General features: G+C 46.2%; 1 pseudogene across 1 annotated transcript; it reads left to right on the top strand.

Moving 5' to 3' along the window:
• Positions 1 to 2,853: 2,853 nt before the first annotated feature.
• Positions 2,854 to 15,955, top strand: LOC147033420 (E3 ubiquitin/ISG15 ligase TRIM25-like; annotated as a pseudogene). Its single transcript, XR_015051189.1, has 5 exons — positions 2,854 to 4,068; positions 5,815 to 6,446; positions 9,598 to 9,693; positions 14,937 to 15,170; positions 15,374 to 15,955. The product of XR_015051189.1 is annotated as an E3 ubiquitin/ISG15 ligase TRIM25-like (transcript).
• Positions 15,956 to 17,834: the final 1,879 nt, after the last annotated feature.

Raw genomic sequence — 17,834 nt, 5'->3', positions numbered from 1 at the left:
CGAGAGCTCTGAGGAGACCGACGAGAGCTCTGAGGAGATCGACGAGAGCTCTGAGGAGACCGACGAGAGCTCTGAGGAGATAGACGAGAGCTCTGAGGAGACCGACGAGAGCTCTGAGGAGACCGACGAGAGCTCTGAGGAGACCGACGAGAGCTCTGAGGAGACCGACGAGAGCTCTGAGGAGACCGACGAGAGCTCTGAGGAGATCGACGAGAGCTCTGAGGAGATCGACGAGAGCTCTGAGGAGATAGACGAGAGCTCTGAGGAGACCGACGAGAGCTCTGAGGAGACCGACGAGAGCTCTGAGGAGACCGACGAGAGCTCTGAGGAGACCGACGAGAGCTCTGAGGAGACAGACGAGAGCTCTGAGGAGACAGACGAGAGCTCTGAGGAGACCGACGAGAGCTCTGAGGAGACCGACGAGAGCTCTGAGGAGACCGACGAGAGCTCTGAGGAGACAGACGAGAGCTCTGAGGAGACCGACGAGAGCTCTGAGGAGACCGACGAGAGCTCTGAGGAGACCGACGAGAGCTCTGAGGAGACAGACGAGAGCTCTGAGGAGACCGACGAGAGCTCTGAGGAGACCGACGAGAGCTCTGAGGAGACCGACGAGAGCTCTGAGGAGACCGACGAGAGCTCTGAGGAGACCGACGAGAGCTCTGAGGAGACCGACGAGAGCTCTGAGGAGACCGACGAGAGCTCTGAGGAGACCGACGAGAGCTCTGAGGAGACCGACGAGAGCTCTGAGGAGACCGACGAGAGCTCTGAGGAGACCGACGAGAGCTCTGAGGAGACCGACGAGAGCTCTGAGGAGATTCGGTCGGTCGGTGTGGGTCTTCTTCTTCCAGCCTGCGCCCTGCCGGCTTCGCCAGCTTGGATCCTCCGGATCGTGCAAGGGGTCCAGTTCGGCCCCGAGGCCCAGGTCCAGGTCCAAGATAGACCCTTACCTCCAGCTCACCTTCCCTCCGAGCTGGGGGTATTAATAAAGGCGATCGCCACCAGTTCTGTCTGCGTGTGCGTGTGTCTGTTTGTGGCGCCAGTCTGGATAAGTAGAATTGTTGTTTATTGCATGCTTGTTTGTACATTCCGCAAAGAACCGGCTGTGGGCTTTTCTCGTGTCTCGCCCCATTCCCACCATTCATTGATTGCTTACGTGCTGGTTGAAAATAAATCCCCCCTTGTTTGAATGTACTTAGCTCGTCGTGTCATTTTCTGCATTGACTGAGCATGTCGTGCATGTTCGGGATGAGTAGGCCATTGCCAAGGTCACAAGATAATCGGGCCGGCGGAATTCGGCGATACCACCGCTCGGCTGCGCACACGGAACGGGCTCGCTTCCGGACGAGTTCCGCCGAGGGTGAAGTACCCCGGTAGCTGGATCATGTGGGTACTTAGGTAAGTTGAAGTTGGCAATTAACCCTACCCCACGTGATCTACCCATTGGCGTATTTCGGTCCAAAAGAACCAGGACCCGTCTTCTCCGGACTTTTCCGGAGAAGTACGATCTATATTCCGGGCGATCGAGCCGAGGCGACCGCCGCTTCATCGAGAATCGTGCTCGTGGTGACGCGCCGGAGAAACCACAACAGATGAAAAGGGGGCGGGCGAATTTTAAATGTGATTGATGGAAAGGGGAGGTGAATGCTCAATGTGATTGATGGAAAGCGCAGGGGGGGGCAAATGTTGAATATGATTGATGGAAAGGGGGGTGAAAAATGTGAATGATGGAAAAGGGGGCAAATGTTGAATGTGATTGAGGGAAGGGGGCGAATATGGGAGGGGGAATGATAAGATTGATTGATGGAAAGGGGGAGCAAATGTTTTTCATGTGATGATGGAAAGGGGGTGGACGAATTTTTCATGTGATTGATGGAAAGGGGGGGCGAATGTTGAATGTGATTGATGGAAAGGGGGTGCAAATGTTAAATGTGATTGATGGAAAGGGGGCGAATGTTAAATGTGATTGATGGAAAGGGGGCGAATGTTAAATGTGTTGATGGAAAGGGGGTGAATATGGGAGGGGGAATGTTAAGTCTGATTGATGGAAAGGGGGCAAATGTTAAATGTGTTGTTGGAAAGGGTGGGTGAATGTTAAATGTGATTGATGAAAAGGGGGCGGACGAATGTTAAATGTGATTGATGAAAAGGGGGCGGACGAATGTTAAATGTGATTGATGGAAAGGGGGTGGGGTGAATGCTCAATGTGATTGATGGAAAGGGGTGGGGTGAATGTTCAATGTGATTGATGGAAAGGGGGGCAAATGTTGCATTTAATTGATGGAAATGGGGGCGAATGTTAAATGTGATTAATGGAAATGGGGAGGGGGTGGCAAATGTGAATGATGGAAAAGGGGGCAAATGTTGAATGTGATTGAGGGAAAGGGGGCGCATGTTAAATGTGATTGATGGAAATGGGGGGGGGGTGGCAAATGTGAAATGTGATTGTTGGAAAGGGGGTGCAAATGTTAAATGTAATTGATGGAAATGGTGGGGGGTTGAATGTTAAATGTGATTGATTGAAATGGAGGAGGGGCGAATGTTAAATCTGATTGAATGAAATGGGGGAGGGGCGACTGTTAAATGTGATTGATGAAAAGGGTGGGGATGAATGTTAAATGTGATTGATGGAAAGGGGTGGGGTGAATGTTCAATGTGATTGATGGAAAGGGGGGGGGCAAATGTTGCATTTAATCGATGGAAATGGGGGGTGAATGTTAAATGTGATTGATTGAAATGGAGGGGAGGGGCGAATGTTAAATCTGATTGAATGAAATGGGGGAGGGGCGACTGTTAAATGTGATTGATGAAAAGGGTGGGGATGAATGTTAAATGTGATTGATGGAGGGGGGGGCATTGAATCTGAAATGAATCTGAGAAATCATTACATGGATCAATGGATGAATCTGAAAAATCATGATGTGGATCAATGAACCAATCTGAGAAATTATTACATGGATCAATGGATGAATCTGAGAAATCATTACATGGATCAATGGATGAATCTGAGAAATCATTACATGGATCAATGAACCAATCTGAGAAATCATTACATGGATCAATGGATGAATGTGAGAAATCATTTCATGGATCAATGGACGAATCTGATAAATCACATTGAAGTCCTGATGTCCCCAACTACCCCCTACATTCAACTACCAATCTTTTAAAGTATAAGAACATGATTCTATCCATCATTTGTACAATTAGAAAACTCGACTTCACTTTAGAACAGCAAATGAGAGCAACAAGGTGGGAAACGGCACTTGAGTTCATTATTCCTGACTCGATGTTCATCAGCATCAGGTTTCCCAGCATGCTTTGGTCCATAATTAAGAGGAAAGACCTCTTCTGGCCGATTGTCGATTCGAGTTAATGTCGATTCGGAGTTGGTGGCGCATTCGAAGGAGATCACACTGAGAGACAAGTTCTACAATTTTCATGAAAAAGGCGATAAACTTGTGTTTATCCTCATTTCTGATCAGGGTTTATCTCTGTCATCCTTCCGAGGTCAGCAAAGTGAGTACCAGCTTGCTGGGATGATTGAGCCATTCGAGTATCCTGTGTCGGAGTGGCGACCCATACAGGATTGTGCCCAATAACCCAGGAAATGTTTCAGCAGCACCGACTCTCTGTCCAGTCTAGTCCCAGTGGATGGATGGATCCCCAGCGATAAGTACGTAATAAATAGACATTAATGAGAAAGCAAACCACGTGACGGTGGGAATGTTCTCAACAAATCTGAACAAGTTTCCTGTTAACTTGTCGATCCGGAATTTGTAAACCCAGAGAAAGTGATCGAATGGTCCAGTGTGTGTAAACATCGCTGAGTTGTTCAGTGGTGACTTCAGTTCTCAGCCTGTGTGGTGACTCATCGTGACTGCAACAAAACTCACGGAAAGGGGAGGGGCCTGTGTCGGGGAGACCACACCCAGTTGTTTGAAATTTCCACCCATTGGTGGGGAGGTCCCAGGTGAGTGGATGGTGTCATTATATAAATAAATAAGTGTTGATCTTCACCAGGACAAGCTCGAGTGTAAACGGAAACATCACAAATATCGAGTTTACTGGGTGAGTAAATGTGAAAATATATTCCTTGAACTTTGCAGTGACGTCATTATCATCCATCCAAGTTTCTCCAGGACTCCTCCCCCAACGCGTGTCTCCACCCCAAGTCGATTATGACGTGGATTCTCGGAATTTTGTTGACTTTCCCGAATGACGTTATTGGCTCGCGAGTTGTCAGGCTTTCACGAACTGGATCGATTCCCTAACTGCGGGAAACTTAATCCGGTTACAGATTGTGATAATGATATTTCTTAAACATCGAAAACTGTTTCCTTCCTCCATTGTACATCTGTTGTATTTGTTGGTGGAGTCTCGGATTTCAGTTAACAACTTATACGGTGAGTCCGCTACACAACAACCACGTACAACAACCACAACCACGCACTTATGTATAGAATAGTTAGTGTGGCGGATTTATACTGTTGAGCAGATGCACCTGTTTTCCCGATATTAACAGGTAAATTGAATAATTCAGATCGAGACAAGGTGTGTATATATAGACAATGCACCTGTTCCTGTCCTCGGTGCATGTCTCTAACACAGTACATCAGGAACACTTGTAATGGGGTGAAATTGTTCTTTGCAATCTGTGAACCCCATTGTTGTGGGGGTGCAACTGTTCAGAGTGGGGATTATCGATTAAGAAGAGAATAATGGAGGAGGTAACAAGGGTTTTATAATGAAAGGTAAAATAACTTTACTCCCCTTTGGCCACAACACTCCCTTTACCTCTTCCTGGTCAACACTACTTTTACATCTTCCAAGTAAACACTCCCTTTACCTCGTCCTTGTAGACACTGCCTTTTGTTACCTCGTCCTTGTCGACACCGCCCTTTACCTCGGCCTTGTGGACACCGCCCTTTACCTCGTCCTTGCGGACACCGCCTTTTACCCCTTCCTTGCGGACACCGCCTTTTACCCCTTCCTTGCGGACACCGCCTTTTACCCCTTCCTTGCGGACACCGCCTTTTACCCCTTCCTTGCAGACACCGCCTTTTACCCCTTCCTTGCGGACACCGCCTTTTACCCCTTCCTTGCGGACACCGCCTTTTACCCCTTCCTTGCGGACACTGCCTTTTACCCCTTCCTTGCGGACACCGCCTTTTACCCCTTCCTTGCGGACACCGCCTTATACCCCTTCCTTGCAGACACCCCCTTTTACCCCTTCCTTGCGGACACCGCCTTTTACCCCTTCCTTGTAAATTGCATGAACTCTGTCGATAATGAAATCCCGAATAGAATATACATTTTAATCTTTGTTTACAAACGTGGGGAGACCATTGTGGGTGATCAGAAGCCCACCCTGACAGGACACCTGAGGATATGTGTAATAACAGGTTTTTAGAGAGGTAACAACAAACTGCTTGAAAGACATGACATCAGACTTGGCCTCTCATATCATCTCGTAACTGCTTTAACTCTAACCCTCTGGAGTGTCGGTGAGAATGAAGGTATGATGAACTTTGGGAAGAAGATGAGAGAATGATATGCAGGAATTGGGGAGTTGATGTTGGTCCATCATGGCCGCCATGATGGAAAAAAATGGCCTTTTAAAAATGATTCCATCGCCAAGAGATTATGTACTTATGTTTATTGGCCAGGGGGAGGGAGCTGGTAGGAGAAGTGGGAGAAGGAACATCACATGGGAATTATTTTTTTATGGGGGATGTCTTGTTTTCTACATTTACAACTGAGTATTGTTTAAAATTGTTAATAATGACTCCTGTAATTGCTCTTTCTGTCCAGCAGATTCCATCTCTGTTTTCCCGGGGAAATGGCGTCTTCTTCTTATATCAATGATCGTAGGTATGAGCTCACATGTGCTGTCTGTTTGCAACTGTTTGAGGAGCCCATTACACTCCCTTGTGGACACTCATTTTGTTTGAACTGTCTCGAGAATTATTGGGACAGCAGGGAAGAACCCACTAGCTGTTTTTGTCCAAACTGTCGTGAGGTCTTTCTTCAAAAACCAAAACTCAAAAAGAGTGTAATCCTTGCAAGCTTGGTAGAACAGATGAAGCTGAGAGAAAGTGAAGATAGTCCAAAGGTTGTGGGTCAAGCTGAAGCAAAGAATGATGAACGTGATGATGCAGTGAAGGTGGGAGGATATAAGAGTCAATGTTATAGATGTAGAAAAATGGCAACCATGCGGTGTGTACCATGTGAGATCATGTGCTCTAAGAGACACGTGAAGCCCCATAAACACAAAGGGCACAAACTTGTGGATCCGGAAATGAAAGAGGAAGTTCCCGGATGTATCAAGCATTGGAACTCGATCCACTTCTACTGTAAAGAAGATGAAAGTTTGGTGTCTGATACATAAAGGTGAACATCAGGACCTTGAAGTTGTACCTGTGGAGATCGCTCTTTGTGAATTCAAGGTACTGGAATCAGTTAAAAAAAAAATTCTCATTTCTGGATAATTTGCTAAGGATTTGATTTTTGGCTTTATAATGAAATATATGAATGAATTGATGTTGGTTGCCCTCCATGTTTTAAGAAGACTGTTGTCAATAATTATTAGAAACATAAAAAGAGCAATCCGATATTGCAGACCGTTGCCAGGACTTGTTTTGAGTGGTGTATTTTGTGTACTGGTGTGTTACGTAGTTAATAGCATAACTAGAAGTGTCACTTTATAACTGCTGGCAGTAATGACCGAGTACGAAGATGTCCCGCTTTGATGCAACTCCGCTTTGATCAGACACCTGTCCCTGACCCATGACTTTTTTATTAATATTTAATTCAATTCAGAATGGGATTAAATTCAAGTCAAATGGAAGACCAAATACTGTAGGTACAGTCCCGTATTGGAGTCATCAGAAGGAACCCAACCAAGCAAAAGTAAAAATTAAGTCCTCAGGAGGAACCTGGATAGGATTTGAGTTCAGCTGTTATGACTCAACCTTGTACCCTGTACCCTCAAACCCATCCAGACACAGCCAAATGAGCAACATTGGAGGAAAAAAGAGAAAAGAAGGCAGATCAAAAAATATAGAATTCTGATTGCCAGAAAATGCATCCGATCAAGTTGAAATTTAAAACACATATTCCCTACGCCGACTCGATCATCTATCTATAATTCCAGCTGTGTGTGTGTGTGTGTGTGTGTGTGTGTGTGTGTGTGTGTGTGTGTGTGTGTGTGTGTGTGTGTGTGTGTGTGTGTGTGTGTGTGTGTGTGTGTGTGTGTGACCGTTGTTTCTTGACAACCACTCGTCCGATCTCATTGAAATTTGCCAGCTATAGCTGGGGACCTGAGTATGTGCCTTTTCAAGGTTTGATATTAATTGGATAAGTGCTTCCCAAGTTATGGCCATTTATTTACCAACCAATGACAGGACACGTGCTGCGTAGGCGTGGCCGATGCGCCATTTAGTTACCAATCACAGGACACGTTGCTGCGTAGGCGTGGCCGCGTAGGCCGGTGCGCGGCCGGCCAACGATAAAGTCACGTGCCGTGCCGGTTAAGATGGGGATCGATCGGGGCCTTAGTTACCGTGGCATTGGAGTGGCAATGGTCAATGGCAGCGAATGTCATGGCAAGCAAAGACAGGGAGGTAAACTTGATTTTAATTTTGATTTTAATTAACTGTGTGTGTAAGTATCACAGCAGATGTTACTTCGATGCAAGCGAAAATTTGTGGAATGCATGTGAACATTCCGTACGGGCATGCACTACTTCTGGATGGTGATGACAATGTATTCTAATAATTTCTCGATTTCTTGTTCGCATTTATAGATAAACACAATGCATCAATCCAGTCGTCATTTACGAGAGTGAAGGAACAGTCTGTGTGGTTGTTTCTGGCTCTAGGTTTGAAAGTTTTTTTTTTTTTTTTGGTTTGCACGTACGGCCATGCACGTAATAGTAATTGTGAATTTTCACATCAATTGATGAAGCGGTTCAAGCAAAATAATTTTTTTTTAATGATTTTTGCTTAATCCAAAATGGCTGTCAGACCATGCGACAATTCTTCGTGATTAACCTGGTATCTCAAAAGATTAGGGAACATTTGTTTGAAGTTTCCCCTTGATCTGTCCAGCCGTTCTGGAGAGGATTTTTTTAATGGGTTTCAGGGTAAATCCAATATTGCTGCCAAACCATGTGAACCATGACATCATATGTGTAAAAGTTTTGTTCCTCATGAATAGGCAGGCGGTCATACATGTAAATTTCGCCTTGATCTGTTCAGTCATTTCAGATATTTTTGAAGGTTTAAACCCAAAAAAATATTTGCCTGTCGAATCATGTGACCGATGATGTCATCAAATTTTTTTTTTTCTTCTGTGGACCAATTTATCCCTTGATGACCCTCAATTTTTCATAATGATCGGATGTGGCGTTCTACATATGCAATTATGACGTCAAAATGAAGGCACCTATGAAGTAAAAATGTCACACTTATTTCCCATGAGAAGTACTTGCCATGTGCTGAGTTTCAATTTTTTCATTGGTGTGGTTTCAGAGATACAGAGGTCCAATTTTTTTCCAACATGGCTGCCATACCACGTCACCTATGACATCACAATTATGATTAGAACATTCTACATAAGTAGTTGCTCCTATGGTGACATTTTCATCTCAATCCGCCAAGCGGTTGCGGAGAAAAACCCAAGCGGTTTACGTGCTGCCGAAACGGTCTCCTTGGTTATTGAGAACAATCCTGGATGAGTTCCCACTCCGTCACAGGATACCAGCAAGCTGGCACTCATTTTGCTGACCTCAGAGGGATGACAGGCTGAGTCAGCCCTGCCTGATATTAATTCAACAGCCAGGCAGGATTTGAACTCAGGACCCAAGGATCCTAAGCCAACCACCCTCACCATTAAGTCAACATCAGGCATATATATTTAATATGAAATAGGCAAAACCTATCAGAATTACCTCTCAGAACTCTTTTTGAATCAGGAGTGAGACCGTTGGACTGAATTTTCATTGGTCGTCAAGGCCTTGTTGTGGACCTGCCTGCTGTGCTGCTTGAACATTTGTTGTCTTTCACCAAGCCCAGATGTGCTTGGGCCAGGGTGGAGATGACACATTTGTACTATTTTTTGACAAATTATATTGCTATTGTTATTGTTCATATTATTGGTGTTAATTAATGTATGGTTTGTTTAATTATCATTATTTTTGTTTGTTATTTTGTGACTAGAATGCCAATCTGCTGAAGGACCTATTAAGCTACTTTATACCCCTTAACGTGGCATGCGTTTAAAACATGGGAATTCTTCCGGGTTCTTTGTGGTTAATTAGTTTAATCGACTCAGGAGATCATGATAATTTTGGAGTGTTACATTCCACATCAGAATGCTCGAGTCGAACTCCACACCACAAAAAAAAAACATGACAAACACATACACTCATACATTTGTAGTAGAGACACCATTTAGTAGGTTATTTTTCTTCACTTTTGATGGATGGAAATTGTTAATACTGAAGTGGCTTCACCACTTTATAATGATTGTAAAATCTTCAATTTCCATATCAATTGTGGGGTTTTATAGTTAACTGAATGTATTTAATCCATGCAGGGAATTTTGGCTGCAAAGTATCCTCCTCTGGTTGAGTCGATAAAGCAAGTAGGGTCCCAGCTGCAGCAGGTGCATCAGGAGGTTGAGGATACACAGGTAGTGTTGGTTATCCTTACTATAATTCATGGATTGGTGTCTGTGTGTTTGTCGCACTACTCCTACAGTTCTGGACTGATCACATCCAGACCTGCTGCATCGGATCAGCATGACCCCAGTTAGTGTATAGGGGTGTTTTTATATTTTCTGTGTATTGTGTAGTGCTGCTCCAGGTGGGAGAGGGTGTTACAAGTCTTGACCATTTACAGTACATACAGTATTCCTGTCCCCATGTTTTCCAGTACAGTGAGGTGTTTTGAATTATAGCGAACGTAGTGAGCTTAATACTTAACGCTTGCACGTGAGAGAATAGGAAAACAACAACACAATAGCCCTGGCTATTTGGAATCCGTGTCGTTAGCTATGACTTTTTGCTTCCGGTTGTTGTTAAACTCTGTGCGGTGTATAAACACGATTGGGTTTTATTTCTATCTTGTGAATATTACTTAACGCGTGCACATGAGAGAATAGGAAACAACAAAAACAACACAATACCCTGGCAATTGTGAATCTGTGTCATTGGCTATGACCACTCTGATTCCGTTTTTGTTTTGTTTCTGGTTTTTTTTTTGTTTCCAGTTTTTGTCATGGGGAATGATGCATGCCGGGAGATCATGACCGGAAGTGTTTATTTATTTATTCAATTATTTTTTCCCAAAGTTAATTTTATACTTCCGAAAGTGATTTTTTTCATGACAGGAAGTGTTTATTTTGTATTTAACATTACCGGGAGTGATTTTGAAACTCTTTCTGGAAGTTTTAACTTCTTTTATTCTTGACTAGAAGTGATCGTTTATTTATTTATTTATTCAATCATTCTTTCCCCAAAGTTAATTTTCATAAAGATATCTCCCGCATCATGAAAAAATATTTTTTAATCGTGATTTACATTATTTGTTCACTGATCCCGAATCCAGGCCGAAGTCACTGGAAATTGCGTCAAAATAATCACCTGTGCGGCGCTTACATGTACCATGGTATAGTTGGCAAGTATACAGTTGTGAACAAGTTTTATGTAAAGTAAGAAGAATTCTACGTTCGCTTCTTGGCTTTGCCTATTCAATATTAAGTAGAGGTTATGTTTTTGCTTCATGGATGTAACCTGGGTTATTTATTTCTTTATTGTTGCCAATACACCACCCAAAGAAAGGTATGCATCAGCAGAATGTGTTGCATGCAGCTTGGAACATGATCCCAAGTGGGGCAGGTATTCTGCTCGTTCATATAATACAATGAAAATATAATATGGAACAAGATTACAATCTTCATTTCAAGAGAGGATTGTCTTTTTAGTGTATTTACATTGATTGTGAAACAAGACAGAGGTTTATTGGCAAAAAAATATTCATTACAACAAAATTAAATTGGTCAGAATAATGAGAAAAGAATTGAGATGGATGGGAATGAAGAAAATGAAAGAAATTCCAGGAGATTTCAGAAACAATCACATTGAGATGTTTTAAAGAAACTTTCAATCCTTCCTGTTTGTTCTCAGGAAGATCTTTGTATTCAAATCCACACTTAGGTGTCAGGTTAGATCTGTGACCTGCTACAGGTACCATGTAAATCTGTACTAACCTGTTCCATGGTCGGGTTGTCGGCGACTAAACCGTCTCCCCCACCAGGTTTTCTGGTGAGGAGGGTGTTTGGATATGGACATTTAGCAGGATTAAAAAGAAAACCTGTCAAAGGGCGGAGGAGCTCCTTGTGAGCCAATGGCCATCCATATCGAGTGCCCAACTGTGTCTGCGGACGTCCTCCTGCAGTTGGGTTACTTTTTTATTAGGAGGTTGGTGGCAGGATTTGCACTCCGGCCACCGTAAAACCCTTCATTCCGCAAAACACAAAAACGCAAAAAAATCTGAAAACCCACTCCGTGGGAGTACCTCCTGTGCAGCTTCCCTTCGCAGGGCAGCTCACCGGATGATGGGATTGGGGCAAAGCCTTCGGGACCCCCAATCTTTGATGATAGTAGGGAAACCACGGGGTAACATCCCTGGGTCAGATTGCGGGAGAGTGTGTCAGAGTGGTGCTGAGGTGTCATCCACCAGACGGCAGTCTCCTTGGGTTAACCTGAGGCGGTCCCTTCGGGTGGGTGCCTGGAATGTCCTATCCCTAAGAGAGGATGATCACCTGTCTCTGTTATCAGCTGAGCTAAAGCGTTTGGACATCGGGATTGCAGTTCTCTCTGAGGTTCGGAGAACAGATTGCGGCGAGATAATGGTGGGTGGTTACACCTACTATTGGTCTGCTCGCTCTGATGGTTACCATACCCAAGGAGTTGCTGTAGCTGTGTCCAATAAGCTGACCCCAATGATAATTGAGGAAACACTGGTCAACAAGCGTATTATGAGATTAAGGATTCGTCACACCTTAGGTGTCATTTCCCTGGTCTCTGTTTATGCGCTGACTGAGGCGAGTGATCTCACCGTGAAGGATGCATTCTACGCCACGCTCGAGTCTGTGGTTGATCAGTGCCCCAGACGAGATACACTTCTATCTTGGGGGATTTCATTGCATCGACTGGAACTGATAGGGATGGTTATGAGGTGTGTGTTGGTCCCCATGGGTCAGGAACTATGAACCAGAATAGCACTAAGTTCCTTAACTTTGCAATAAGTCATGGACTTAGCGTGGCTGGTTCATGGTTTCAGCGCCCACAAGCTCATCGCTGGACTTGGTATTCCAACGCTGGTGGTGTGGCAAAGGAGATTGACCATGTCCTCATTGACGGTCGTTGGAGGATGATCCAGAACTGCAGGGTCTACCGGAGTGCTCAGTTCCTCAATACTGACCACAGGCTTGTTGTAGCAACTCTAAAGCTGCACCTTAAATCCTTGAGAATGGTACCATCCCAGCCTAGGCTGGATGTTGGCAAGCTCAGGGATGAGAGAGTAGCTGAGGAGTTTGCGAACAGGCTGAGTGGACAATTGGGGGGTCTGGGTGCTTTGGGGGGTCCTGAAGAGTTGTGGAGTGCCTTCAAGACCACCATCCTTGATGTTGCCGGTGGATGTCTTGGAACTCACCGCAGGGCAAAGAAGAATTTTGTCTCTCAAGGGACACTGGATACCATTGACCAGAGTCGCAGGGCCAGGCTGAATGGCAGAGCTGAACTGTTCAGGGAGCTGAGGCGTAAAACTGTACGTGCACTGAGGGTGGACAAGGAGGCCTATGTGCGAGGAATCAGTGAGGGGGTAGAGCATCACCTGTGGACAGGTGATTCTCGTCCCGCTTACAGGGGAATTCGCGCATTGCGTTCATCCAAGCTCATCCCTCGGAGCACTGCAGTTAGAGCAGAGAGTGGTAGGCTCTTGACAGAGGAGTCTGAAGTGAAGGCCCGCTGGGCCAGTTACTTTGAGCGGTTGTACCAGGCTGATCCCCCAGCTGTCGAGTTCGACATCAAGGGTGTTACAATCCCTGTTGCTGACCCTCCAATCAACTGTGGTCCACCTTCGCTTGTGGAAACACGGGCTGCGGTGAACCAGTTGAAATGGGGCAAAGCTCCAGGGATCTGTGGCATCCATGCCGAACTTCTCAAGGCTGGTGGAAATGCTGCACTCGTGTCGTTGCATGCAGTTTTGTGCTCTGCCTGGAACACAGGCATCATTCCAACTGATTGGAAGAGGGGCCTTGTTGTTCCTCTCTGGAAAGGGAAGGGTGATCGCCAAGACTGCAACAACTACCGAGGGGTGACGCTGCTCTCAGTGCCGGGCAAGGTCTTTGCTCAGATAATTCTTGATAGGGTTCGCCACCATCTGCTTGAGCACCAGCGTCCAGAGCAGTCAGGCTTTACACCAAAGAGGTCAATGATTGACCGTATCCTTGCTCTTCGTGTCCTCACCGAACGCAGACGAGAGTTTCGGCAGGGGCTGCTTGCAGCCTATGTTGATCTCTGTAAAGCGTTCAATTCAGTGAATCGGGATGTCCTCTGGAGGATTCTTGGTCTTCGTGGGGTGCCACCAAAACTGATCGATTTGATGTCTGAACTTTGCTCTGGTACTGAGAGTGCTGTGAAGTGTGGTGGTACCATCTCTGACTTATTTCCAGTTGTTACTGGAGTTCGTCAGGGGTGTGTACTAGCCCCCACACTTTTCAGCACTTGTATGGACTGGATTTTGGAAAGGATGTCGGAGAGATAAAGCTGCGGTGCATCGTTTGGGAATGTCAAGATCTCGGACCTTGATTTTGCAGATGATGCAGTCATCTTTGCGGAGACTTTAGATATCCTTTTGGGGGCCCTCGAGGTGCTGAATGAGGAGTCGGAGCCGCTGGGATTATGGGTGTCTTGGGTCAAAACTAAGATCCAGGCTTTCAGTGACATCTTGGATGCTGCTGTCTTGTCTGTGTCTGTTTGTGGTGAGGATGTTGAGGTCGTGCAGAGATTCACTTACCTTAGCAGTGATATTCATGTCTCTGCTGGCTGTGAGTCAGAGGTCAATGGACGTCTGGGTCGGGCCTGGGGAGTCATGGATTCACTGGATCATGGGGTGTAGCGCTGCCGGTACCTGTGCGGGAGGACGAAAGTCCGAGTCTTCAGGTCCTTGGTACTTCCAGTCTTGCTGTATGGATGCGAGACTTGGACTCTGACCAAGGATCTGAGACGGCGACTTAATTCCTTTGGTACCAGGTCTCTTCGGAGAATCCTTGGCTATTGCTGGTCGGATTTTGTGTCCAACGAGCGGTTGCTGAGACAGACTCGGATGAGATTTGTTACCTGCATAGTCCGTGAGCGTCAGTTGCGGCTGTATGGATATGTGGCTCGTTTTCCTGACGCTGATCCTGCTCACCAGATTCTCTCAGCGAGGGAGTCTCATGAGTGGAGGAGGCCAGTGGGCCGACCACGTGCCTCCTGGTTGCAGCAGGTTGACCATCATCTCAAGGAGATGGGGATGGGCCTGGCATCTGCCTGGGGGATGGCCAGACGGAGGCCTCTGAAGTACCGGCGGAAAGTGGATGCATCGACGCGCTGTTCTGGCACATGCTCCCATACCTGACCTGACCTTTCTGACTCATTTATGTGTGAAAAATGCTCTCATTATCACCAATCTGGACTTGGGAAGTGTTAAAACCCCAGTGGTTTGGTCAAACTGATCAGTGTTGCAGCCGAGAGCGTTTCCATTTACACTTTAGTTTTCCTTTAAAATGGATCCTAAAGTCAGTTTATTGACTATGAAGGAGTTTATGAATTTTGTTAACCCCTAATATTTTATGAAACTTTAATGAATCTAAATGATTTTTTCCAGGTGTCAGGCAGATTGAAAGAGGAACGGCTTTAGGTGGAGAGAAGAGAGATGTATCGAGCTGTGGATGAAAAGGTAAATCTGGTGAAGAGGTGGCTCAGTGAGAGACAGAGTGCGAAGCTTTCTCACCTTGAACACCAGTGTGAGAAGTTGCAACAGGAAATGGATTCTCTCTGTGAAGATGAATCCACCCTGAAGGCATCAATCGTTGAGCTGGAGGCTGTTTCATTTCTGGAGGTGAGGCTTGTTATAAACATTTAATAAAGGAGAAAAAGTTTAACAGTTTCACCTCAGGAGAAGTTGATTACTATTTCAGAACAATCTTGAGGCTTTTATTTTGAATAAAGCTTTCACATATGTGGAGAGACACACACACGTCTGACAATTCTATTTCTTAATTGTGCAGTATTGGCGATTCCTAAAATATTATATTGTTACAGCCACCAGTCCACACCAATTCCGGGGTTTGAATCCGGTGAGTCATATCAAAACAACCGCAACCATCACCCACCTCGAAGACTTGCTGTCAGGTCTGCGTTTGATGACTGTGTAACTGTACAGTTTGGAGTCCCCAAAGCGGGCGAGGGACACACTGTTAAACAATCACGTGAATGATCTTAATCTTCAGATGAGCAACCAAAGTCACATGATGTGATTGTCTGGCAGTTCTGGAAACTGGGTAGTTGGGTAAGAGGAACAATAATTCCCCTTACCGAACTACCAGGGTATGTGCCCACGACTCCAGGAACAAATGGTTAGTCCTAAAGTAGCCTCAGGCTTATCTGAGCCCGAACATTCACACGAAGAGAGATAGTGGGGAAAACTCACAAGATAAAAAGAGTTCATAGAACACGATACCTCGCACAAAGTTAAAGTATACAGCAGGGCAACCCTTCATGGGGGTTACGTTCTTGAAAATCCCTGTGAACCGCAAATCCACAATCTGCAAACTTAAAGGGTAATAGGGAAAATAAGGTGAGTGACTTCATCTCTAAAATTTGTCCAAACTGTACCATTGGGTCCTCGGGGTCTGTTGTTTGTTGGGGGGGGAGGGGTGGGGGGTTGTGCTGTTTAATTTCATGAACAAAATAGATATTGAAAACATAAAAGTAAGTATTATTTTCCTGTGTTCAGAATATACGTACAATGAAGTTTATTTTTTTGAGTTATTAAGATCATGAAACTTACATTTTAATAATAATGATAAACTTGATCCAATAATACTGTTACGGCTGTGGAAATTCGCATTACACCATGAAGGGCCAGTAGGTGAGATATCTCTAAGTACATGTGTAGTTAGCCCAAACCCGTTGTATCGAGGGAATTTATGTGATTCATCCAGGCTGCGACGCTTTGAGATAGCCGTTTTTCTGTTCTATCTTTATTTTGAACCAACCACGTCTCAACCGCCATCACACAACCACCACACCAGCCATCGTCACCAACTGCAACCACGCTCCAACCCTCGGACAACAACAACAACGCCAACAGCCACGACCTTTACCTTCACAACTCGCTCCCACATCATCGCATCACCGCCATGCCCAAACGGCACCATAACCATCAAACCACCATGGAAAACCCTCCACCACCTTCGCCTCTCTCCTTCTACGGCCATTCCCGCACCACCTGTGAACACTGAGCGTCGGGCTGTCTCGGGCCCATTCGGCGATTGGTGCCGAACGCACCGAGCCGCGAGCGCAAATAGCGGCCTTTCCGAGGGAGAATTCGGATCAAGAACGCTACACGCCCACTTCCCCTCCGTCCAATTAGCAAGCGCGGAGCGGCTTGGCCCCGCCTCCAGGCGCGTCTGTGTGAAATCGATATATGCAAATTCTCGGATCAGGGGAGATTCACGCCCCCTTTCCTCCGACCAATTGGCGAGCGTGGCTCCGCCCCCGAGGTCATCCTGATCCGGATATTTGCATATTGTTTTCTCCTGCCGGCCTATAAAACGGCGAGCGCAAGGCGAATCAGGGCAGAGTGAGTCGAGTCATCGATGTGGCAGAGAGTCGAGTCGGGTGGCGAAGTCATCGGAGTGTCATCGAGTTGGGTTCTGGAGTCGGCCGAGAAGAGTTGCGGGAAGAGGCAAAGGAGCTCGGGTCCGAGGCGGGAAGGACGGCGGTCGGCGACGAGGTCGCGGTGTGGGATCGCTCGTCGTGGGACCCAAGCCAGCAAGCCATTCTCCTCCCCCAGGGCATCAACAATTCCCCTTTCCCCCGCGCTGAGATAGTGCAACAAGGGGGCCCCGTTCCCACCCCACTCCAAACGTCGTGCCAACGAAACCCGCCAAGGAGCACGTAGTCGGGGCACAGCCACGCGGCCACATCTGCGGCTCGCCCGCCAACGCGTCACGAGGACGCGGGTAGTACCCCCCCCCTGGTCTCGCGGACAATTGGCCTACAGGCCTGTCTGCCCCCATGTCTATGAGGGTGGCTTCTTTCCTTTGCTTTTGAGTTAATGTGTGTTGGTGCCGTCTGTAAAATAGAACTGTATAAGTGTTGCCTTGTGTGCGCGTAGTCGGTGGTAACTCTGCGTCGTTGTTGCTTTTGTTTTTGTTGCTATATGTGCATTTTGACTGTTTGACTGTATATGTGTACTTTCCGTGTGCCGGGAAATAAATGTGCTTTGTGTGAACTGTTTTCCCGTTTCGCTTCGTCTTTTCTTTATTGACCCTCCATCCTGCTTCACCTAAAGGGTTCGTCGTGGGATTAATAAGCCCGGTAATTAATCGGAACTGTCGAGGCTGACGATAACACCGCTAGGTTATCACTGTTGCACAGAACGGACCGCTTAAGCGGTTCGTGTCCGGAGTCGGCCTGTGGCGTGGTACGATCGCCCGGTCGACCATCCGCACAGGTACTTAGTTCGATTGAATTTGGCGAGCAACCCTATCCTGCG

Source organism: Eptatretus burgeri, chromosome 2 (assembly GCF_056783735.1).
Source record: "Eptatretus burgeri isolate ZD-2024b chromosome 2, Ebu_testis_v1, whole genome shotgun sequence".
NCBI lineage: Eukaryota > Metazoa > Chordata > Myxini > Myxiniformes > Myxinidae > Eptatretus > Eptatretus burgeri.
The sequence above is the reverse complement of the archived record's forward strand: the minus strand, read 5'-3'. Positions and strand labels throughout refer to the sequence as shown.